At 36.5% G+C, this 26,782-nt stretch overlaps 1 protein-coding gene across 1 annotated transcript in view; it reads right to left on the reverse strand.

The window, feature by feature from the left end:
* The window catches only part of LOC107749484 (extracellular sulfatase Sulf-2-like), a 36,278-nt gene extending 15,568 nt beyond the window's left edge, over positions 1-20,710 (reverse strand). The window contains exons 1-2 of the mRNA XM_016564656.1: positions 20,573-20,710; positions 10,014-10,075 (exon numbers count right to left, since the gene is read on the reverse strand). The gene's annotated coding sequence lies outside the window, so the exon portion shown is untranslated. The remainder of the gene's footprint in view (positions 1-10,013; positions 10,076-20,572) is intronic.
* Between the last annotated feature and the right edge of the window lie 6,072 nt (positions 20,711-26,782).

The following is a 26,782-nucleotide window of genomic DNA, read 5'->3' on the forward strand; positions in this document are numbered from 1 at the left end:
TTTTAAAAAAAATTTCCCCCCTGAGGTCCATTTAAAGGGGTCATATGATGCGATTTAAATTTTTCCTTTCTCTTTGGAGTGTTACAAGCTCTTGGTGCATAAAGAAGATCTGTAAAGTTGCAAAGACTGAAGTCTCAAATCCAAAGAGATATTCTTTATAAAAGTTAAGAGTCAACCACGCCTACCTAAAACGACTCATTCTACGTCACAATGTGGGAAGATTTGCATAACGCCGCCAAAATGTTCACGCAAAGAAAGAAGGCATAACTTTTATTCTCGCTGTAAACCCGCCGGCCTCCGCTCACTCAAGCCCGCCGTGTGTGATGCTGTGTGTTTCGTTGTGAAAGCTAAACTACTTTGTTTGGCCTTCCAAAAGAGGACACGACTAGAAATCAGTGGTTAAGTTGTATTTACAACACTGTTCCAGAACAGTTCAACCCAAATATTCAGATGTGTTCAGCACATTTTATGGAGGACTGTTTCCTGATCTGGAGAGTAGACTACAATGCCGGCTGTTCTGACTCACAGACTGTAATTACATTTTCATATTTAAAGGATTGGCCACTGATGATTCAAACGCGAGTTTTGAGCAGTGTAGAGTAGTGCTTCTTTATGCACCAAGAGCTTGTAACACTTCAAAGAGAAAGGAAAAATTGAAATCTCACCATATGACCCCTTTAAAGTCAAAGAGAAGATCCTAGTAAAGATGAAAGTGGTTCACAAAGCATCTTAAACCTTAAAAGAGCTCTTAAGGTCAAAAAGTGTTAGGAGTAAGGAGGAGGACTGTCAAAATGGGCTTAAGAGTTTATTTAGCAGAAGAGAAAATGGCCGAAAGACGAAGAGGGAGAAGAAATGTGTTGCAGACAATAGATGACAGTGACTTAAAAAGACGCTATTGGATCATGCAGCAGGGATCATGTTTGTGACCAGTCTTATTAGAGGCACAACAACGTATATATATATACACACACACACAAATTTTTTAGACCACCATCTAATGTAAGGTTTGTGCCACAGCTGCCCTAAACTAACAGTATTGATGATTACCAAAATCATTTTTATATGTTTTTGTAATGGTTAATTCACTAGTATTTGTATGATCTTTAGTCATAGTAGTGTTTCTAATGCTAAAATAAAATTATTGTTGGGATTTAATGGATTCAAAGATAAATCGAACAAAAGTTTAATCAAAAGCAAATCTTTGGGAACAACTAGAAACTTTGGAAGTTGATAACTACAGAGAATGTAGAAATGTCTATCTATCTATCTATCTATCTATCTATCTATCTGTGTGTGTGTGTGTGTGGGGGTAAAATAGGAAAAAATAGACCCTATTTAAAAGCGCTCTTATTTTTTTTTCTTCTTAGACAACCAGTCACAGTTTTCAAAAGAATGAAAGTTTTTGTCTTTTCTTCGCTCAGAGTTGCTCTCAGATTGGTCCTAAATCACTCTTAAGCCAAGATTCCTAGTTAGAAGTTTTTAAGATAAATTAGGAGCTTAGATATATAGCATTAACTCAAAGTGGAATTTACTGACAGTGGCACATTCACACACACACTCCTTCTCAAATGACCCTCCACTTCGACTCCTTTGGGGTTTTGGTCACCACTGGCAGAGTAACTGAGGAGCTTGTCCATATAAATAATCTTATTTATGATCCTTGGCATTAATTAATCATTAATGATGCATAGAGACCGACTCATTCCCGAAGTGTAACGATCGGCTCGGTTGAACACATTGCAGCTGGTGTGGATGCTAACGACAGCAGGCTACAGGCCAAAAGGAGTCAGAGAGAGGGTGAATGATACGGGCCAAAGGTTAGAAGAGGAAAGGGTCTTTATTAGAGAAGACAGTTGGGTGTTAATGGATTGGAAAAGGGAGGGTATGTGATGTCTGATACAAATTAGTTATGGAAATGTGTAGATGCATGCTTAGACTGACCTCACAGCCAGAGCTGGGGCAGTTTTTAATGCATAAGAAAATGCTTAAGGGACTATAATTAAGAATATGGATTTGGATTTGCTTCAGGATTTTACACTGGACTCTTTATCGTACCAAAGCAAAAAAAAAAAGAAGCCCCAAATTAATAATAAGCACAATTATTAACATGATAAAAGCTGAAAAGTTCAATTGTTAAAAATGTTATTTACACTTGGCTAAATGCATGGAAGTACAATAAATCTTGACATAAAAATGACAAGTGACAGAATAATTGTCATTAATAATACACTGAGTTCATCACATGGCCTTTGACATTACAAATAATAAACACATAGGATGCATTTTTCTTGCACTTTTAAAGTTAATCTATTTACGTCGCTATCCAATGAATAATTATGTTTAATTGCATTTTATTATGTACATGTTGCACTGTGTTTTCCCAAATGTCCATCAGAACAGAACAATTGATAACAACTGATTTATTGTGCAATCACAGAATTTGGCAAATTAAAGGTGGAATTGCTGCCATATTTATGACCTGTTTCAAACACCTCAATTATGACCAGCGTTTGTGATTCACTGAAGCTGAAGAGAAACATTTTTCACTGTGAAAGCAGCACTACACATATAACAACATGTAAATTGCAGTCAATTTGCAAAGTGCAAAACACCTCTAACATGCCAGAATTACTGGATAAAACCTACAGCAGTTGTTCTTTGTCCTCTGAGGAGGTCATCCAACAAGTCTGATAACTGATAATCAAATACAATACAAGGATTTTGTAGCTTCTTTACACAGCATTAACCCAACACACCACCAACTGTGACAAGTTACATTCAGAAGGAAACATGAGCTCAGATAGGAATTACTGTTTGTTTTGGAGACCACAGGAAACCCATCTCCCACAGCGTCAACATTTGAAACACAAATCCACAGGGAAGTATCCCTCTCATGAAGCTCCGTGCTAGCTTAATTTCTTCAAGTTCAGAACACACAGGCTGCAACAGCAGAAATATGAACACCTTGGCGATTTCCAGAGGTTAAAATTAATCCCATCGTCCTCAGTCTCATAATCTTACCTCAGAGCGGTCAAGGCCAGGCGTGCTGTAGATCCAGGCACCCTGCAGTCTTCAGGGCAGAGGTGACCACACAAAGTTCACCCTCCAATCTAGAAGCCAAAACTTTCTGCAAGAGATGCCTTGAGGGTCTCCCACTGCTCATCCCTGGACCTTCTCATCTAAACAAATTCTCCAAGGGGATTTTTAATCTTATCATATTTCTGACAGCTTTTAGTCCTGCATCTATGGTCTTCTTGTCACTCTTTCTCTTTCCATTTATCCCACCATCTCCTCTCATACCCTCACAAACACTCACACAGCTGCATTCAGTCCATGTTAATTCCCGTTCTCTCCTCCGTCATTGTTCTCTCTCAGGGGAATGGATGAGGTCTGACCTTGGGGGTCCCCTGTTTTAAATTCTCTTGGCTGCTCTGTTCACCCCAGGCCCCCCATCCTCTCCTCCTTCTCCCTAACCAGGACTCATTGCTGGCAATTGATAAAAACAACAGCTTGAGAAAAGAGTTAAATCTTAAATAGCTCTAGCTGGACAAACAAGAGATGTTTTCATCCTTAAAAGGAATGCTAACATTATTAATTGCGACTTACTGATTGCTATAGATTCTTTGTTCACTTGCATGGTGACGACAGAGATATTTTTCAAGCAATCTTGTGTGATTTTAGAGGCTCTTCATTACCAGTGAGAATAATTTAAGACCAGGGGCTTGAGGTAAAATGGTGCCAGTATCAGATGTTCTGTATCTGATGTACCATTCTGCATGCCAGCTTGTCCTTTAGCGCAAAGCTCCTCTTATTGCTGCTGTCAGCATTTTGCTCAGCTTGCATTGTAAATTGGGATGACATGATATGTTATGGCAAACCTGGGGATATAATGAATGCCGGGGAGGGGGGAAACTATTTGGACCTCAGAAAACCAATTTTAAACTTTATATCAAATTTCATTCAAATGTAGGGGAAAATATTCTACAAAATGTTTTAGTTTTGAGCTAGTTATGAAATGTAGAGTACATTTTAAAAATTATTATTCAAAAAATATTGCTTTGAAAATGTTCCACAGAGGACTGAGAGCAATATATATATATGTGTGCATTATATACATATACATATACATATATACATATATATACACATTATACATATATATATATATATATATATATATATATATACTGTATATATTTATTCCAAAAGATATTCTTGAAAAACGAGTTTTAAGTTATTTTTTTCTTTCCCCATGTTTCTTATTTAAGCATAAATCTAGCAAAAGTGTATAAGGTTTATACTTAAAACAATTAACTATTTTAAATGGCATAAAAACATGATATTTATAGATTACATTTTTGCTGGTAATAAATATAAAGATTAATATTAATTTTTTTTTTTTGCAGTGTTTGCTTACATTACATATAAGTCTTTACAACTGTCTATAGAACATTTTCAAGACCGTTTTTATTTTGATTTGATATTAATTTTTTTTTTGTGTAAGCTTTTACAAACAGGCTGGTTTCTATAACAAATGTCAAACAAAATGATTGACAAACCAACATAATTTTTTACAGAAGGTCTTGAACATGGCAGAACAACAGAAACCGCAAAGAGCCATTGGACACAGGTGAAATAGGGTGCACTTGACCCGACTTTCATGCCCTGGGCCTCTCAAGTACCGCCATCAGTCTACTTCCTGCACTCATAACTATGCTGGCATGGCTTGGGGAATGTGTGTCCACCCTCCGATTCAGTATGCAAACTTTCTAAAGTCTCCTTGAATTTGCCAACAGCAGTTGGCATTCAGATGCAAATGTTCTGACAAGCCTCTTTCATGGAGAAGACCTTTATCTGCCAGCTAGTTTAAAGTGAGGTGGGGGATATGTGGATTCTCCAGTTGAATACTGTACATCAGGCCCTTTTGTGGTAGACTGTGGCCAAACAGACTTGCGTCGGATTTGGTCAACATCAATATCCATCATTCCCTACTTGTTTGGAGTGGAACATATAGGCCATGGCACTTACAACAATTTATTTGTGAGTTTTAACGAGGCTGTGAGCAGTTGCAGAGGGGCATTTTCCTTGGGCAAATATTGAACATACAATTATCATAAGCAAATTGTGTTTTCTGCCTTGATCAGCAGTATGATAAACAGCCGAAAAGCTGCATGTCAGCACTGTGTGAACACAAAAGGCTTCTAAATCATACATCTAAACTAACTAACTTAAGTCCTGTAATTGTCATTGACATGTAACCTTCTGAGACACATCACACGACTATGCTGACAAGAGCAAATGAGGGAGCAACTGAGCAAGTGAGAAACAATAAAGCATCGCTTTACACGTTACTGACTGAGAATGGCTAAAGTATCTAATATTACCTAACAGTTAAAAGTATCTAATAATACCTAATAGGTAAAGTACCTCAAATAATATTCCAGGTTTAAGTTAAGCTCAACTAAAAAAATAATTGTTACTTTTCTTAAAATGTAAATAAATAAATAAATAAATAAATATCTGTAAAAAAGTAAAAAAAAAAAAAAAAAAAAAGTAAAGCCATAAAATGTGAACAAAATGCAAGTTAACATGATTCTGGCATGAAAAGTGTTTACTCACGTTTCTGCTCCAAAAATTGGCCCAAATTTTGGTGGTAATCAGCATTATGCCACAAATGCTGTCATTCGTATTTTGAATCCAGAATATTAATTGAATAGATGTTTTGTATAATATAAGTTTTAAAATTGAATTACTTTAATCCAGCTTCCTCCAGCTTAACTTCTTTGAACTGATATCCGAGTGAGTTTATGATGAGCCTTTTCTGTTTCAGCTTCAAACAACACCAAAGAAAGGTCAGAATAACACTTCATGATCATAATCATCTGCTTGTTATCGTACTGATGGGCTAATAATGCACAGATGAAAAGCCATGTTTTAGTGCTTCCTCTGAAGACTAATGACACCAAAATGTGTGGCACTCCTGCCATCAGGAGCAGAGGAATCCAGTTCCTCCGTATCCGTCAGCAACCATATGGTATTCACTAGGCAAGTGTGGTGGTCCTTAGCCCTGTGGCCAATGGGGGGATATTTGTGGGGGTCACCCTTGTGTCTAAGGCCACTTTACCGCCCTCCGTCTGTCCTGTGACAGAAGGACAGAGGGGCCACATACAGTAGGGTCCAAAAGTATGAGATTGAAGATGGAAACCTGGGATTCAAAATCTATTTTAGGCCTAAAAATATGGGGAATGTTAAAACAAAGAAACTTTGAAGCTCATAGAGCTTGAGTTAAAGCAAAATGGGGAGAAACTCACCAAAAAATCTAATTAATGGAAAAATTTTAAATGTAACTTTTTTATACAAATTATTATGCAGTTAAAATAACTTATTATGAACATACTGGATTAAACTAGCAAATGCAAAAGAGAATTATGTTCACTAGTTGCCTCAGAATTTTTTGGCCCAGTTGTACAAACTATCGGCAGTGCTGTGATTGTGCCTCTGAGGGTTTCCTGTGGACCCTGTATATCTGGGTCTTAACAAGTAACTAAAAGAGAAAATAGTTTCTGGTAAATGTTTTAACAACAAAGAAGTGTTTTTCCACTGCTAACCGCCAGGAAACTCTTTTAAGATGACTCTTTCTGGGAGTACTGGCGCCACTCATCTTATTCTGACAAAAGAAAGAGATGGAGTGAGAAAGAAAGAAAGATGGAAATAAAACAAGATGGGTGAATGACTACTGGTTACTTGATTTACATATTCTAATGCAGACAGAGAAGTGGTACCTCAGATCCTTAAGAGAGCAGGACCATGCTGCTCATCAAAATATTCTTCACATTAAAACCACGAATTTATGAGTACGAATTTATCCATGATAAAACCCGGAATAGCATATCCAAGGACATTACATTTATTTTTATGTTTTCATCGATGTAACATCTACTGTGAGTCTGTAGTGAAATATTTGTTTGTTTGTGTCCAACAATTAGTATCAGTTTTCCATACAATCTGCTTTCTGCCACGCTACAGGATGCTAGTTCACATCATTCATTTTCTTTTAATTACTTCCAATTTTTCTTGTCTCCTCTAAATGACTTGGGGAGAGGGGAAGGGTAATGGCCCTGACTTAATGATGATTACAGACAATATTGGTTTCTTATTTCAGTAAACTGGCTCAGTGGTGAATACAAAGAAACACATGAATCTTTACAGCAAATGTGTGAGTGACCCAACCAGAAATAACAAGCATCACTTCACCAAAAATCAACATTATAGATTGTTAATGAAAACTACTGCAAAAACTAGCTGTCAAAAATATTTAATTAATTAAAATTGAAATTGTTTTAATAGAGAATGTAGTCCAACAAGAGGAAATGCATGCATAGAAATTGCATAAAAATTTGTATGGCACTGATGATGGTGTGAATCAAAAAGGTTTTGTATTTGTACTGCGCATTTTCACTTTATTGGTCTCTGAATAAAAGCATTTTGTAATAACATTTTTCTATGATTATGTGTGTGAGCTTCTCCTCTTGTTGGACTTGGTTATAATTTTAAGTAATTTTAAAGTATTTTTCATTTACAAACTTTTATTCAAGCATGGATGTTTCACTGCTTTTTCACGGCCATCTATTTTAGAAGAGAATGAAAACCAAAACAAAACTTAATTTTGAAATCAGTTAAAACACAATACTTGCACAATACGAAGTAGTGGTGTTTTGTTCCTGTATTTTGAACAAATTGGTTGATCGAAAGATTCAATGACTTACTCATTCAATGACCCTCCTCTTCTCCATATACACTACATCACTGGGTCCCATCATACAGGCACATGGCTTCTCCTACCATTGCTATACTGATGACACACAGCTCTATCTCTCATTTCAACCAGATGATCCAACGGTAGCTGCACGCACGTCAGGCTGCCTGGCGGACATCTCGGCATGGATGAAAGAACATCACCTACAGCTCAACCTGGCAAAGACTGAGCTTCTTGTCTTCCCTGCCACTCCAACTCTACAGAACTATGCCTAAAACTTGTTATTTCAAGCACTTCCTGTGTCTGTTTGCCTCTTTAAGAAGAATCGCTTTATGTATTCCCCAATTGTAAGTCGCTTTGGATAAAAGCGTTGGCAAAATGACTAAAGGTAAATGTAAATGTACTCATAAAGATGGTCAATTATTTAGTTCCTGAATGAATCACCAATTCACCATATTTTGGTGTAACAATGTAATGTAAAGAAATTAAAATACTGAAATTAAATACAAACTACTTTTTCTAAAAAAGAAAAAAAATATTTTGGTCAATTAAAATGAACTAAAACTAAATTGGAAATGGAAATCAAAATAAATAATGAAATAAAACTAAAAACAAAAACTAGGTAAATTTTCAAACCATAATAACCCAAATCGCCTCCATTCACTAACACTATCTTCAATATCCCTCTCACAAAAGAGCACTTGCAGCTCACAGCAGAAAGTGTAATTATCACATCCAACGCCTCTGACCCCTGTGGATTTCTGCACATGAACATTAGCAGTAATTCACATGGGCTTCCCACTGTCAGTGTGGCCACTGTGGGGATTTTCTAATCTTCATTGGAGATTGTCCCTGGGGATGTGCGGCTGCTTGATATTTTCCTTTTCTGACTTTCCTCATCCTTATCCTCTTCTCCTTCTCCCTTCCTTTTCTTTGTGGTTAGATTAGCAGGCTTAGTGGTAGCCTCTCCAAAATCTATACATGTTACAGGCTTCATTGCCAAAAACACACAAAGGCTTTAAGAACAGCAGGGATAGATGGGAACTTGAAAAGAGGAATTAGACAAGGTCCGATACCCAGCACACTGACCCGAGTCTTCATATATAAGAACTCTCAGCTATTTAGATATTAATGGCTTTGATTGTCTATTTGGGAAAAGAAACAGTTAATTAGCCATGAAACAGTTATGAAATGTGGACCTTGACATGTTTTGGATACTGTAAGGCATTAATAAGCTATTTTTCAGTAAAAGAACAACACATCAAAACAATGTTGAGACGTGAACCTATATAAAAGCTAATAGCACAAAGTGAAATGAAATTAACTGAACAATCCTTAACTAAATTACTTTTTTAAAAAATCAAATTTTATTTGCTCTGTGTTTAAATGTTTTTAAAATTCGGATTGTGTGATAACAAAGGCCCATATTGTTAATCATGCTCTATTTTGGGCACAACCAAGCCATAACCAATATCTCCACTGGCATGTTGTCCATTCCAGCAATTCTCACAGCTAAAACATTATACATCACGCTTTCTTTTTTCAGTATTTCTCTATTTTCATATTGGAAATAGTTTATTTAATATGCCATTGCAGCTTCTGATTAAGAAAGTACTAAAGATGTATTCCTGGACAGTTCTTATCATAATCATTCGTTCCTGTCTTGCTGAATTCGGACCTAATGTGTAATCCATATCGAAAGCAGGTTCTCACACTCACATAACCATAAACACACACATTTAACAGAAATAAATCCACCCACTGTCAGACACAAGTGCCAAATTGATAAAACAGTTGGTGAAAATTGTTCCGTCTCATTTCTGTCACATTGTGATTTAATTGTGCATGAATATCTTTAATCATATCACCAACAACCCATGACTTGCACACACAGATTTACTCAGTTGAACCTCCTGTCAATCATAGAATTCTACAAATGCCCTGTCTGCTTTGTATTGGTTTCTTAAGAATTTTGGTTAATTTGATAATGCTTTCAGCCACCAATAGGACTATTTTTTAGCTCCATATAACACATTTTACCATATTTAAATCCACCAATTTACCTTTAGAATCAGCAATAAATAAATAAACAAATAAATAAATGTCACTTTGATCAAAGAATAAAGGCCAGCTGTTTCATTAATTCCAGTCATTCCAACAGCTCTCTCTGTTAAGCCACAGATCAGACATGAGAATTAACAGCTTGTGAACAATATACATGTAAAAGCATGTCAAGGTGACAATAAAGTCAGGTTACCTGCTGCCACAGCTGTTTAAATGATCTTCCTGATGTCACCATGCCTTGGATCCTTAAACCCCCTGTAATGCCAATTCACAAGAATCAATGACATGGCATGCAGGCCAAAACATAGAAAACATAGTATTCCTGTTGCTCAAACAGTAGATCAACAGAGCATGGCACTAAATCAAGTTCATGGGTTTGAATTTTCAGGGAATCTCACTGAAGGGATAAAATGTATACCTTGAATGCAATGTCAATTGCTTTAGATAAAAAAAAACAAACATCTGAAATCTCAAATTAAAATGGAACCAGGTTGGAAAAAATATGCAGTTTGCCAAGGTAGTATTACACAGTTCCCACATACTGTATATACATTTAGCTAATATAGTACCTAATCATTACATGGTGATATCCGGTTACAATAGCCACTTTTCCCCTCCATTTGGTAACTGGCCATTAATGTGGTATCACTAAAGCCCATTTCGTTAATGACACTGTCATTGGGGCCAGTGTATGCGTCTTTTACCCTGCATGTGGCAAGACTGGACCCTCTCAAGTGCCCCTTTGATGATCGTAATCTGTAATCCATAAAAAAGACTATTACCATTCCCAAAATTTCCTCTGCTTTTCCCCTCCATTTACTTCCCTGCCGATTACGATGGTTGTTACATTCACAAATAGACCCGCGCAGGTGGTTACCACCACTAATTGAGAGGTTCACATAGAATCTGCTTGAGGGAGGAAAGGGCTACACAGAACTAAAAGTACTTGATGAGAGACTGAGTCTGACCCAACCTCTATAAAACTGGCCGTAAATTGTGATAGTGAATGACTCTACAGACACACAGTCATGGCTGCGACATTAGGGTCAATGGACACCAATACAGGTCTTACAGCCCATTCAGTTAATGACCCTGTACGCTCATGAGCTGATATGTTCTGCAGTCCTGTTTCCAACATGGATGATAAAGCAGGCTTAAAACAGAGCAAATAAAATAAACCAGATTTGAATTTTAAAATCAAAGAAAGGTAAGGGGAATTATTCACTTCTATCAACATCACACATTCCCTAAGCTTCTAGTCTGTTGCTAATCTCTATCTAAACCTATTAAAGTAATTAGCAAAGCAGCGGGAGAGTTGTCCATTTTGATAACTCTCAAAGGAAGAGGGTAATTATCAGGGTTTGAGCGATTTTGCCAGAGGAGAGAGAGACAGTTAGACTGTTCCTCTGATGACAGCCAAAAAGTGCGGTGAGGCAAAGTGCGTATGATTTCCCACTGACCTGCCAGACTATAGCCACTCATACAAACAGGAGTTTTTTTAGTCATCCCCATACACACTGGGATGCATGTGGTGTACCTTTGTGTATGGGATGTCTGTTGGCACAATCTACGTAGTTTCATTGGGGTGCCTTTTTTAAAAAGCAGGCACATCGCCCAATGTTGACAAAGCTGGGTATCTCCTGCTGTCTGCTTGTTTCGTGTGCACAGAGTGGAAAGAATCAATTATCCCAGCACACAGCTCACTGTTTTAATATCTGACTCCTAATTAGATTGCAGGGGGATCTCCTTGGTGTGCATAGATCAGGGTTTTTAATATATACACTTCCATTCAAAAGTTTGGGGTCAAGATTTTTTAAAGCAATTAACACTTTTATTCAGTGAGGATGAAATTAAATTGATCAAAAGTGACAGTAAAGACATGTACAAGGTTACAAAAGATTTCTATTTTGTATGAATAAATGCTGTTCTTTTGAACTTAATCAAAGAATCCTGGACAAAACTTTTCCACAAAAATAATAAGCAGCACAACTGTTTTTTTAACATTTTTCAACATATTTTTTCTAAAACACCAAATCAGCGCATTAGAATAATTTCTGTAGGATCACTTGACACTGATGACTTGAGTTATGGCTGCTGAAAGCTTTAAAATATATTACAGTTTTTACAATCGCTATGACAGTTTTTTCAATACTTTTAACAATTTTCCTACACTTTTAACACAGTTAGCACAACATCCATCTGTGTAGGCTATACAATTAACATATTTCTTATTGCTTTGACACAAAATGCATTCAGTTAACACAAATTTAATTTAAAATGCTTGAACTTCTCTTACACACAAGCTCAACCAAGACCAAAACAATGGATTTTTTACTGCCAAATTTACAAATGCTTTCACACTGTATGTCAGAACAATTAACATCATGTTCTAAACCTAACTTATAGGCTAAAGTCAAAGTGAACAGCTTTTCATATTGTGAATTGAAACACAAATATATCCCCTGTATTTTATTTCATTGTTTATGCTGAACAGCTGATTGAAGTTATGCAAATATATAAATTAAATAAAATATGTAAAATAAAATAAAACAGCTAGGAAACACACTCAGGTGTTGAGGTTCTTTCAATTGCATGACCATATGGTATACAGTAAAATACCACTACTTTAGTTTGGGCTGATCTTGTGTGTAAAAGTGCACTTCTGCATAAATGTGAGATTGGCCCCTACAACACTGACCGCCTTCTCCTATTTTTAGAAGACCTGCATGAAAGACTGGTGCCAGAGGTAGAAAGGGGACAGGTGGGAGACCACTTGCCAATATATGTGATCACATGGGACAATGTGGCATTCCACCATTCCTATGCAGTCACAGCTTCGTTTGACGCACATCCGAGGATGATGTCCCTTTTCTTTGCCCCTTACTCCCCTTTCCTCAACCCCATTGGGGTGTTTTTCTCAGCCTGGAGATGGAAGGTTTTTGACCATCATCCACAGGCCCAAATGTCCTTCCTGAATGCAATGGATTCTGCATGCCAAGACATCACAGCTGAAAACTGCAGGGGTGGATAAGGCATGCCAAAAGATTCTTCCCAAGATGCCTGGCCAGAGAAGATATCAGGTGTGAAGTGGATGAGAACATGTGGCCAAATGCAGAAGACTGGGCAGATTAGAAGATTACTTTATTTTTATTTATTTATTTCCTATGGTTTATATGATTTGTATATATATATATATATATATTAACATACAGTAATAGATGGCAGCTGTATTACATATTTTTGTTATCTTGCAGTAATGTCTTATAAATAAAGCATTTTTTTTCATAAACCGTATATTTTATAAAGGCACCTGAGATGGGTCATTTACTTTTTTGTACTGAATTTCTGCAGCAAAAGAAACAAAATGCATGCATTTACTAAACACAACAAAACTAAAATGTAGAGAGGTTTCAAAAGAATCTGCAGTGCAAAACACAATCAATGATCAATACATATACTGTCTATTGTATAAGGGCAGGCCTGAGGCAAATAAAATAATACATTTTCTGTAATTCCGTCTGATGTTAGTGTTTTTATGACATTGTGTTTTGATGGACTAAATGTTCCTGTTGGAAGAGAACACGTGTTAGTGTTTTGGAATAATTATTTGATTTTGAGACATGTTTGCAGTGTTTTGGTAGTCATAGTGTATTGTGTTAATGCATTATTGTATTTTGAAAATTTGTGTTGGAGTTTTGTTTTCAATGTGTGATTTTGAGCATGAAATTAACTGTTTTGACAATTGTGTGTTGTAGGTGTGTTGGTGCGTTAAGAGTTTAGGAAAGTTGTTAAAAGTATTGAAAAAATTGTCATAGCAATAGTAAAAAACACCTTTTGTGTCCCATGGCAAAGAAAGTAAATATTACATATTTATTAAATATATATTAAATATTATTAAGTAACGGTTAAACGACTGCAAAAATATAATTCATTTTAAGGTTTTAAAGTGTAGTCTTGTTTAACATTATGTATTCTTCTAAACGAGTTGGCATCACAGAACAGAAGGAAAATGTTATGAGTAAACTTCATTTAATAATTGAAAACATAATGCCATTGATATGACAACTGAATACAATAAATAAAATTATAAAGCCGCGATTGCAATATTAATTTGTAAGTCTGTAAAGTTGTTCATACGTAAATAATTTACGTTTTAGTTGTAGTCAATATGTCAGTATTGTTCGTTTGAATGCCGTAAATATGTCAGTATTGTGCGTTTCAGTGTCTGCAAATGTAAGTAAATGTACGTTTTGTAGAACCACATTTTACGTAAAATAACGACTCCATTAAGAATAAATGCAATCCCATGAGCCACAAGAAATCCCCTTTAAAACTTTAAGTCAGCCAGTACTTTCACCCATTATGTAAAAAGCAAGGTTTTATGGGGAGAGACTTAGGATTTTACGCAATGTGCAAGGATGAGAATCTTCAAGGGCTTGTGGGACATTTAAAAAAATCATATATATTTCATATATAGCCTACTTCCACTATGTCTTAATGAAGAGTTTTCCCCTTTCTTCCAGGTGGCAGTGACTGTTTTATCTTGCTGCTCTAAAGTCAAATTCAAAAAAGAGCCTGAAAGGGGATGAAAGGTGACGTATACACACTTTATTTTGAAGTATACGATCATGCCTCAAACAGAATAACTGAATATATATCTGCTTCCTGTAATATCACCAAGCAAAAGCCCTTTTAGTACACAAACTGTAATCCAAGCCTGAAATCCAAATCTGCTGATGGACAGCTCTTACAATTCATTAACATTGTGCTAAACCTCTAGGGTGTGATCTGTCAATGCTCCACCTCAAGTTCAACACAGATGCTGATTTAATTATGTATACAGAACTGAAAACACATTAGTCTTTGGTTTGGACTTAATTATGTCCAGAGGCCAGGTCTCTCATGAAAGCTCATGAAAGCTGCATTACTTCACACACTCTTGAAGTCATGAGATCACAGGATCCTGAGCTACTGATCTTCCCTGTCTTCCACTGGCTAGGTGGCCATTAGTGACTCTGGCAGCTATTTAATATAAATGAGGACTCAAAATGACATGATGGGCAGAGATGCTCCTGAACGTGGGTTCTTATGAGGACTGTGTATCAGTGCACAGCTAACTGTGTAATGGGCTGTTTGTTCAACTCACTGCAGGATACATGGCAAGATAAAAAACTAATAGGCCCCGTTCTATTTCTGTTTTGGGGCTGTGCAGAAACCAGGCAACAATCCAGTCCCAAATCAGGCTTAACTGCGCTGCCACCCACAACCAATTATAGTGAAAGTAACTCTATGCAGACAAGCATACAGGAGGATGTAAGTCTAAATATTAAGCACTTTCTCACACAAGCACATATAGGACACTATTTGCTGAGTTAAACTAGAATGTTTTCTGCTATATTTCAGAGTAGTTAGATTAATAACTGATCGCAATGCAATCAATAACATAAGCTATATGTCAAATTTATGTTCCCGAACCATTGGGCCAATGATTGAACTTTGATAAACTTCAGTGTTTTAACATCTGTGTCTGGGACAGACTAAGACTACTACATTGATAAAAAAAAGAACACCCATAGCCATGTCAGGTGTTATCTTAAGTCATCCAATATGGCTCATTACAAGTAAACGCTTCCCTCAGATATGAATCTCTGTCTTTTCACAGATGCCATTTACCATGATTCATACTTAACAGCTGACACTCGAAGTCATCACTCCACCTTCACACATCTGCTATGATGACATCATGATAAATCCAATCCTCCAACATAACAGCTGAGCAGAACTATTAAATAACAATAAAATCAATAGAAAAACTATAATGATTTAGAATAAATGTTTGTTTTGCTTTTTATATATTTTTATATTTAAATTATCGAAATATTTATATATAATACTTTAAGATAACCCATGCCTTCAAAAATATTGTGTAGGCTATATTTGCTTAGCAGTGAAACACTAATATTATTATCAGATAAAAAATCTGGAGAAAGGACAAAAACAAGTTTAATATATTAATGTCAGAAATGTGCACTGCACATCACCAACTCGTTGGTTCTAATTTGTGAGAGATATGTAGCCTATATGCATTGGGAGCTTTATCGGTGCTTTCAGATCAGTTTTGGTGCAGACTGGCCCTCAGGCCATGTTTGTTTGATTCCGCCTGGTACAGATCTCTCTCAGTTGATTCCAGAAGCCTTTCATGTACCCAGTTAAAATCTTGATGTGTGCCCATGAAGAATCTCCCTTGAGTTAGTGTAGTACCCTCTGATTTTTTGGGGTTCCTGTATAGCTATTTTGTATCTTTCTAATCATCACACTGAAAATTTGCCAGGATCTTAATAGATTTAACAGTAATTATTGACTCTGATGTCTGATTATAATTTTCAGTCTACATCAGCAATATTGTATGTTATAGAACAGAAATAAAATAATCATTCATAAACAGTACTGGGGGTGATATTATTTTAGATTTTAGTACAATCATTTCCTGGAACTATTCAGAATGAAGTCACAGTAAAATTTATGTTTTAATTTAATGTAATTAATTTATTATTTATTTAAATTGTAATAAATGGTTGTATTACAATTAAATTTAATAAAATTACATTTTGTATTACAATATTGTAAGATAACTGTGAAAGTAAAGCAAGTAAAAATACATTCACACTATAAACTCACAGTGCACACTAACTGTGTAATGTAAAATGCCCTTTAGTCCACGTAAATTTTTGTTTGAGAAAAACAAACATTGAATTTTATCCCCAAGCGTTCATCTATGTGATTTGATTCTACTATAGAAGAAGAAGAAGAAAAAAACTACTGGAAAGATAAACCTGCCATCTAAACTAATTGTCCACATTCAAACATTCAAGTTAGGCCAGAAAAACTCCGGTGCATGTAAGAGTAGTCAGCTAATCTGCTTTCTTTAGTGAGTTGGGAAAATCCAATTTCAGAAATGTATAATTCCATAAAAGTTAATAAGCAGCCACAAAGCCTGCTGAGCTCCTGAGGGAGTGAGAGATAGATACGGCGTGCTAGAGAAAGCCAGAGAGAGAGTAATGGGTAGATGTGAGCTGAAGTCTGAGCGAGAACCTTTAAACTCAGTTGGGAGAACCCTGAGGGAGAGTGATTGAGGAGAACGTCAAGAATAAGGAAAAGAAATGCTATTTTTAAAATGAGCAAAAAGACACATATTTACATGCAGAGTATATGAACAATGTTTTAAAAACAGTATTCAATGAATATCCATAGCATCACTCAGAAAACTCTCTATGTTCTGACTCTCTGTAAGCCCATAAGTACTTCAGATCACTTTAAGGTCACTGTAATCTCCTTTCTTGTGCAGTTCACCATTAGTCCCAATGACTGTCACAAATGTCTCCCAGGGTACGTAATCAAACCTCTGCATCTCATCCCGAATGCTGCAGCCCCCCTATTGAACCTTCCCAAGTACTTCCACATCACACCACTGCTATTTTCCCTCCACTGCTTTCCTATTCCAGCTAAAATCAATTCAAAACACCTAAAGATAGTCAATGGTCAAGCATGTTCCTACATCCAGTCCATATTGACACAAGGACCTCATAAAAGAAAGGTTTCTTGTATCTTTATTAGCATACATTGTAAAAAAAAATATATTTTTCAAAGTTATATATATCTAAAAATATTATTGGTTTTACAATAAAATACTTTTTCAGTTTTTCTACTTCAAAATGTCATGTTTAATTCAATGTGTTACATGACATTTCTTTCTAATTGTGAAATTTACTAGCAATTTCTGAGTGAGAACTGTTTCGAAGTAAATCCTACATCATTTTTGTGTAGGTGTACTAGCTTGTTGATCACAATGGTCTTATTTGTGATGATACTTGACTTTAGGAGCATTTCTGGATAATGACATCTGCTAAAAGTCTTAAAGGGGTCATATGATACGATTTCAAGTTTTCCTTTCTCTTTGGAGTGTTACAAGCTGATTGTGCATAGATAAGATCCCTGAAGTTGCAAAAATACACAAAATAATGATCTTTAAAAAAGCATCATATGACCTTTTAAAAGGATAGTTTGTTTGTCCATAAATTGAAAGTCAGTGGGGTCCAATGTTGTTTTGAACCCAAGTGACTTCCATTGCATGGACAAAAACAACTGGAACATACTTCACAACATCTTTTGTTATCTGAAGAAAATGAAAGTCATACAGGTTTGAATCGATTTCTCATTTTGGGGTAAACTCTCTCTTTCAATGTAAATCTAAGGGTGCCCGAACCCTAAACTCCTACATTCATATCCAATATACTCATTTCATCTGAGCACCAATGAGCCAGTTACTGTTGTTGTGACAGATGTTTATGTTATATGAGACGAGAAATAGATTCTAGTACTGAATGTTCTTGGCTGATGGGAGAGAGGTGTGGTCTACAGTGGGAGGAGTCTGAGTGATGAGTAATGAGGTATTCCTGTAGCAATGCCATATTATCATTGAAAACATTCACAAGTTATCTGATTAGTGAGGTAAACACACATTTTATCTTGACTGAAAAAAACCCCCTTTTGATTACAAATTCTGATTCTGATCTAAGATTGATGCTCTACATATCCTTGGCTGGATGTAATTACAGATCTCGGCTGGACACCTGCCGTATCTTGGCACAGCTCTGTATTAATGCATTCACATCACTCTCTGCCTCAGAGGGCACCGCCAGAAGTGCTGTACTCCAAATCACTCATCAAAGACTTCCAGTCAGCATTAACATTTAAGACGGTGGGCACCAGGCTCAAATTATACTTTAGATTCATATCAGGCTTTGTTTTGCTCTCAGCAGCTCATGAAAATGAGATTTTGTGTCTCACATAGACATGCTCTGGGCTGGTTCAGATTTGTCTAGTGTCCAGACTCTTTGACAAAAAAAATCACTCGGATGTTTTGGGGTGCGGTGGATGGTTTTCATGAGAGATGTTGAGAGAAATGAGGAGGACACTTTTTTTTTTTTACACATCCCATCAAATCTTGCTAAATTTTTGGGATAATATACAAGTAGATAAATAATATGTGCACAGCACTGTTCACTGCTTACCATCATTTTACTGAGCTCATTTGACCACAACATCTGGCTCAGTTCTCAAACTCAGTTTGCGGTTAAGTATTAATTCTTGTACTTACATTAAAGGTTAAAAGTGGCAATAAAACTCGACTTCTCAGCAATTTAACCTTGAGAAAAGTCAATGATTTCTACTGATTTGTATCAGTTTTCAAATCTATTCCAGTCTGTCAATTACACGCTTAAACCTTTCTAACACACTCATGACAGCTGATGGCGAAATCATATGATACTGTGTGACTTGGATCATATGAAAACATAACTTTAATATGTTTTTCCAGGTACAATCATGGTTAGATTAGGGATTTGGCTAAGCGTGGGCCTTCATGGTTAGGTTTAAGTTTAAAATGGACAAAAATGGTGAAATAGTGGAAGCTGGGATGTACAGTTATGATGACTTCTCATGAACAATGGTGACACCAACATGAGGAGTTTGAGAAGACTGGGAGAAACAAACCCATCTATTTTTGCATTCCTTTCAAAAATTGGATCAAATCATCACAACATATGAGAACCCTATTGAGGCTGGGACGGAGATATGCAAATGAACCCTATATAGCTCCCACTAAGGAATTGGAAAATTGAGATCAAATTCCCTTTTTGTGCTGTCAGACAGAGGTCCCCAATGAGCAGTTTCACTCAGCTCTAAAGTTACTGCTGATCTACTTTTAAAAAAATCTTTGAAAAAAGAAAGAATATGCTTTGGATGCATTGTGTAAGGGGTCCAAAATGATTCTAAATCATTATAATGTAAACTGAATAAGATTTTTTTTTTCTTAATACTGCACTATTTCTAGGACATTAATCAAAGAAGCAAATATGTGACACTGACCATGTGAACTCATTTTTACAGGTCTGATGCACTAAACGTCAAAGGACCTGGTCCACAGTTCTGGTTCAGACAGCAGAAGAGGAAAAGGAGGCCAGTTGTTATGAGGCTGAGCAGAGACAGAGTGCACATTAAATAATGAATGACTAAGGCACAGATCTCTCAGCCCCCATCACCTTTGTCATTACCTCATAGCCTCACACAGCAAACACAAGCCCACGCTCACTGATGCATATTTTACCCAGCGAATCCCTAGCACTCCAAACATCACTTGTTTCCGGAGACCTGCTTGACCCAGAGAGCAGTTCTTCACCATCAAAAATGCAATGTGAGTCATGTAGCATTTTAAAGGGGGTGACTACAGTCTCTTATTAAAATCCTTAAAAGGGCCAAAATCGTACACAAACCCGACTCAAACGTCGTAAGCACCAGTTCAGTCAGACTGCCAGTATGAGGGACAAACGTTTGAGATATGAAAAACCAAAAACTATAGAGACACCAACATGAAGAGTGTGAGAAGATTAGAGGAAACAACCCTAAAAAGGTTTAATAAATGGAAAGAAATCCAAGAATCACAACAGGCAACTATCTGAATCGCTCAATGGCAATGATTTTAAGACATCAATTTAGGCATTTTATTAGCATTCAAGAAAAATGAATACAAAATATCAGTTAAGTAATTTCAGATATACAGTGAATTGCAGATTTTTTGCTTAAAAAAATTATAATCTGCTTTAACAATGGAGGAATATACCTGTACATTCATTACTGTTGTCAGTCTGACAGAGGAGGTGGTACAAAGCAATACTTAGGGACAAAGGCACATACCTCACTGATGCCCACCTCTGAATCCTTCCTGAAGAAAAGCGCAACTACAGGAGGCGTTAAAGCCAGGGATATGATGATCCGTCACCTGTTCGGTCTTTGCCAGACCACCTCTGACTTGACTCCCCCTCTGCCAGCCGTACAAGTGGGCTCTCTCATAGCCGGTCCCCTGATATAGACACATGGAGAGGTGAAAGGAAGGAGGCGTGGTTCCATAGCAGATAAATAAAAAGAGGGCGGGAGGGAAAGAAGTCCCTCAATCTACAATTCAATATCGTCCACTCCCCTCTCTTGTTGTCTCTCTTTCCCTCTCTCACACAGTTCCTCTTCCCCTCATGCATATTAACACGTTCCTGTTTCCCCTTATTCTCCCACACACATGGGGGAAACTCTATCACTCTCTCTATTTCTCTTTTGCTCTCCTCAAACTCCTTTTTTCCACTCTTTCTGGGCTCTCTGAGCTGGTATTCATCTGGCAGCAGTGTGACTGAATCAGGGCAGCTCTGGCCATCTGTTGGAGCCTCAGAGTTTCACCTATTCACATGGGTTCTAAAGCTGAGGGTCTGGCAGCGACGAGAGAAAAGAAGGGGTGGGGATAAGGGATCAGTCTTATAGCAGGAGGGCAGGGGACTGGATGGGTACAGAGACAGTATTTATTGGACTGGCAACTATCAGAAGCACTGGAGAGCAGAGAGCTGTTAACAGGGACACGAACAAACTGCAAAGTTGAGTGCTCCATGAAACAACAGCCAAAAAAAAAAGAAAGAAAGTGGCACACAATTAGATGCATACAGATGAACTTAGAGGGATAAATAAATAAATAAATAAATAAATACAATTATTTAAATGTATTTAAATATGTAAGTGATACAAAAATGTAAATGTATTTAAATAAATATTTAAATTGAATTTAAATTAAACTTTTCATCCAAAGTGAATTTTTTTCATACAGAAGTCAACAATTTGCAGTATTGCTGAGATAAAATCAAGTAAAATAGAGTACATGCTGAAGTTAAAAAAGAAGAAAAGTTGAGTTAAAAGTTAATTTATAGAAAGTGTTTTGGGTAAGTGCATACAGAAGAGGTGTGGCTTCAGTGGAAGGGTTGTGGCAATAATTAAGTAAGAATTAAATTATATTGCAAACATTTTGTTACCATTATATTATATATATATATATATATATATAAGTTCTGTTATTTTCTAATCTTACAAATTTTCACATTTTGAAAAATTTAAACGATTGAAAAAATCTCGTGAAATTGCAATGAAGGGGCCATAATCTGTGAGACTTTTGACTAACCAGTAAGTAACCACTTAGCAGCAGTGTGCAAGAGTGCCTGTCCACTTTTTCAATGGCCTTTTTTTTTCCCATAGGGATTTTTTTTAAAGTCTTTGTTTAAGAGTTACAAACATTGATTTGAAGCAAATAAGTATTTGAAAATGAGATAAAAGACAAAGGTAATGAGGGAAATAACTGCAATTCCATGAAGAATTGCTCATGGTGTAATTAAATTAAAAACAATATATAAACATATAACTACTGAATTAAAGATGTTTATATATATATATATATATATATATATATATATTAAAAAAACAGTACACAGTTTGAGGGCACAGTGCTTCTAGGGTTGGGTAAGTGACAACTCTTAGTGTGATTGCTTATCGCGATTCTTTGATTGGTGTTTTTTTTTTTTTTTTACCAGAATCATATGTAATGTATTTTTTCACCTGGAATTCTGCTGTTGAACATGATTATTATTAGTAGTATTTAGATAAAATAATGCAGGCTGATGACCTTAACAAAACCATATTCCATGGACTAACCTCTTAGATGTCTTTGATTGTTATCACATTATCGTTAAAAATCAAATCCCCTAATTTGGATAAAATGAATGGGATTTTTACTTCCAGACCTGACTGTTGCACTTTATAGCAGTGGTGTCAGTCCTGGAGAGCCACAGTCCTGCAGAGTTTTGCTCCAACCTTGATAAAATCTCACCTGCCTGTAGCTTTCTAGTAACCTTGATTAGCTTGTTCAGGTGAGTTTGATTAGGGTTGGATCGAAACTCTGCAGTACTGTGGCTCTCCAGGTCCGATGTTGGCTACCCCTGCTGTATAGCAACACCCAGAACACCCTAGCAACCACCTATAACGTCCGAGAACACTCTTCCATCTGTGGATGTGCAAAAGAACAACCACCTAGCATTGTGATTGCAATGAAGGGGCCATAATCTGTGAGACTTTTGACTAACCAGTAAGTAACCACTTAGCAGCAGTGTGCAAGAGTGCCTGTCCACTTTTTCAATGGCCTTTTCTTTTCCCATAGGGATTTTTTTTAAAGTCTTTGTTTAAGAGTTACAAACATTGATTTGAAGCAAATAAGTATTTGAAAATGAGATAAAAGACAAAGGTACCGTCAGTGTACTTATAGGGATAGTTCACCCAAAAATTAAAATTTTGACTCTGGGTGAGTAAATGATGACAGAATTTTCATTTTGGGTCAACTGTCCTTTTAACAGCTTTAATGAGGGAAATAACTGCAATTCCATGAAGAATTGCTCATGGTGTAATTAAATTAAAAACAATATATAAACATATAACTACTGAATTAAAGATGTTTATATGCAGGCTGATGACCTTAACAAAACCATATTCCATGGACTAACCTCTTAGATGTCTTTGATTGTTATCACATTATCGTTAAAAATCAAATCCCCTAATTTGGATAAAATGAATGGGATTTTTACTTCCAGACCTGACTGTTGCACTTTATAGCAGTGGTGTCAGTCCTGGAGAGCCACAGTCCTGCAGAGTTTTGCTCCAACCTTGATAAAATCTCACCTGCCTGTAGCTTTCTAGTAACCTTGATTAGCTTGTTCAGGTGAGTTTGATTAGGGTTGGATCGAAACTCTGCAGTACTGTGGCTCTCCAGGTCCGATGTTGGCTACCCCTGCTGTATAGCAACACCCAGAACACCCTAGCAACCACCTATAACGTCCGAGAACACTCTTCCATCTGTGGATGTGCAAAAGAACAACCACCTAGCATTGTGACTTCAGCACACAATAAGAAAACATCTAGTCCCTTTGCTACAACCTCGATTTTTAAACCCATATCAATTCCCAAGGACACCTTTTTTTTTTTTTTCAAAAGAAACAAATATTATCATGTTGTTCATCAATATAGAGTCACGTAACTATACACTTGCCTGTTAACCAATCCAGTGCAGGCGTCTCTCACGATAATGTCACCCATGTGCATGTTGTTTCACTGGCAGCTGCCATTTCTCACAATAAAAGTGCCAGTGTCACGTATCCTGTTCCCTCAGGAGCCCCGCACGGAAATCAGTCACTGTCTTTGGGTCGCTCTCATGATGGATGCCTCTGTTTATTTGCATTTGCAGGTTATTTATTTGCACAGAGGCACAAACGATCAGAGGAAGAGGCCATCTAATTACTCATACACCCCCTTCCACACATACTGTATATCTCAGGGGCTGCAGGCAGCATCTCTAATGAAAATGAAACTATTCCAGTCAAACAGCTAAAGATTTTTCTCTGTTTTGTGGGGAAATTTACATCAAAAACAAACTAAATGACATTTGATTCATAGCAAATAATGAGTTTATTGCTAGGTCTGCATTGTGATCAAGCGCCTATGATACAGGTAACTCTTCAGTTTTTATCTAATAAAATTATTTTGATCAGAAAAGCATATTTAGATTGGTTTCACTTTGTGCTGTAAATGCATGCGATTTTAGTGTCCAAGATGAACTACCTTGCAGGTGATTGAAATCATCAATTCTGATCACGGATTTAATGAAGAAAAAGACTCAATAGTCAGTGAGATGAGCAGCCGGAACAGCCCTGAGACAAACATGTTGCTCTAAAGAGTAGATGACACGTGCACACACACACACACACACACACAAATACACACACACACACACACACACACGCGCATCACTGAATGGAAAGACATGATTTATTAATGCACGTTCTCCCAGGAGGAATGAGATGTCTGGATTCAGATCCGGTGAGATTTTGGCTTGTCTCTGCATGGAGATGGAGAGGTGAACAGGTGTCACTGATGTCATTCCTCCTGAGGACACAGTTTGTTGTACTTTTCTCCATAGTGGTAATCAATAACCAGATTTCACACAAAAATGTCAGGCCTCCACTGAGTAGGCTTTAAAAAGGCTTTTAAAAATTAATATTTTACAACTCTAACATAGAGACATAAGAGACTTTTAAATATTATTTATTTTATAATAAAATGTTTAATTTTATTATAAAATACGTTATCATCAAATATTTTTTAAATAAAATTTAATGAATACATAAAATATAACAATTGATTTGCTTTCATAAGGGGTTTTGTTATATTTTATAGGGGCAAGTTGGACCAAATGAATGAAAAAACAGGCACAGACGTCTTTCAATACTGTTTAAAAAGCCTTCCATAAAGGTACCATGAAGATGGATGAAAGAACATGAAAAATAGAAATAATAATAAATGAGTAGATGTGTTCAACCTTTTGTCTGGAAATTACTGAACTAAGAAAAGCTTGTACATAAAAGCCATGGATTAAAACAGCACTTTTTAGGAGCTATGTAGATCAGTTCTACCTACATTTTGAACAATCACTGGCCTTCATCTAAAAGCCACGTTTAGTTCCCGTGGGCACGGTTGTTTGCTCAGCAAATAAATAAGGCGGAATGATGTTTACTCTGATTTTCCGAAAAGGACGGCAATGTTCCATCCTGCTGGGCTATTGTCCTTGGCAAGGACTCCACATTGAAATGAATGTTTCTCTCCATGCAGTGTGTTCCTCAATGATAAAAACGTCTGCTGTCAGCTCCGGTTTGAGAAGTAGAAGACTTTGTGCAAATTAGACCAACCCCTCTTTACCTCTGAAAGCAGTCCATTCTCTATGGGCATTTTATTTTGTTCAGGCCTGAATCCCTCCTCCAGCACCCCACATTGCCTCTTCAAAACTGCTCCTCTTTTATTCCTGACGGCTCAAAGAGCGTCTCTATCCATCGGTTGATGCCCCTGTGATCACCATGGCTACCTTAGGGAAGGAGCTGCCCATTACAATGTTTTTGAATGGTGATGTCTTAAATATTGAGGGACAACACATAGGTCTGAGTGGCGTGTGGATTTACTGCCACTCATGCATTCCTCCTAATGCTTGACATATAGCGAGTTATGGAATAGCAGTAAACTCATTCTGATTTAAGGTTAATCCAATTTAAATTTAAAGGAATAATTCAGGGTTCAATACAAGACATAATCGACAATGTCATTTACCATGAAAAATTATTTTCTTTAAAAAAGCAAAAATGTGTAAGAAATTAAAGTACTAAAAGACTTAAAAGACACACTCTAAAAAATGCTGGGTTAAATACAACCCAGTGCTGGGTAAAATAGGGACAAACCCAGCAATTGGGTTGTTTTGACCCAGCGGTACAATATGATATATGGAAGTAAATGGGGCATATGGAAGTGAATGTGGCCAATGTGTTTAGAAATTAAAATACTAAAAGATGTAAAAGACATAATATTATAATATCGTGATTTTAGTGAAAAAATTGTCTAAGTTATTGAGGGTGACCATATGTCCTCTTTTTATTGGACATGTCTTCCCATAGGAAAGAAAAATCAAAAGTGAGATCTCTTTAACGTCTCAAATATTTCTCCTAGACAGAAATGAGGTTACTTTAAGATCGAATGGAGATTTTTGCTTAAGTCTCCTGCTTCTCAAACTTGTCTCCTGAGACAAAAACTCTAACAATCTCACAATGGTCTCCTTTAAAGCTTTAGAAGAGATCTCAACAACATCACACACTGTGCTCAGATTTTTCTCCTTAGCTAGAGACTCTGGATCTTTCACATTTGTCTCCTCCAAAGTTTAGATTAGAGATCTCAACAAAATCACACACTGTGCTTAGATTTTTCTCTTTAGCTAAATAATCTGGGGGTCTCATATTTGTCTCCTGTAATGCTTTAGAAGAGATCTCAACAACTTTACAAAGTGTGTATCAAGTCAAGTACTTGAAAGGCACTAAATAAAAGGGTGGAAATCATAAGTTCAGTTAAAGGCTATATTGAGAGAGAAATTATGCAGAAATAAGGATAATGTTATTTTAGGACAATGATGTTTATGTTCTTAGGCAAATAATTTGTTGTTGGAAATAGTAATGTACC

This window comes from Sinocyclocheilus rhinocerous, unplaced genomic scaffold (genome assembly GCF_001515625.1).
Source record: "Sinocyclocheilus rhinocerous isolate Xijiao unplaced genomic scaffold, SAMN03320098_v1.1 scaffold889, whole genome shotgun sequence".
NCBI lineage: Eukaryota > Metazoa > Chordata > Actinopteri > Cypriniformes > Cyprinidae > Sinocyclocheilus > Sinocyclocheilus rhinocerous.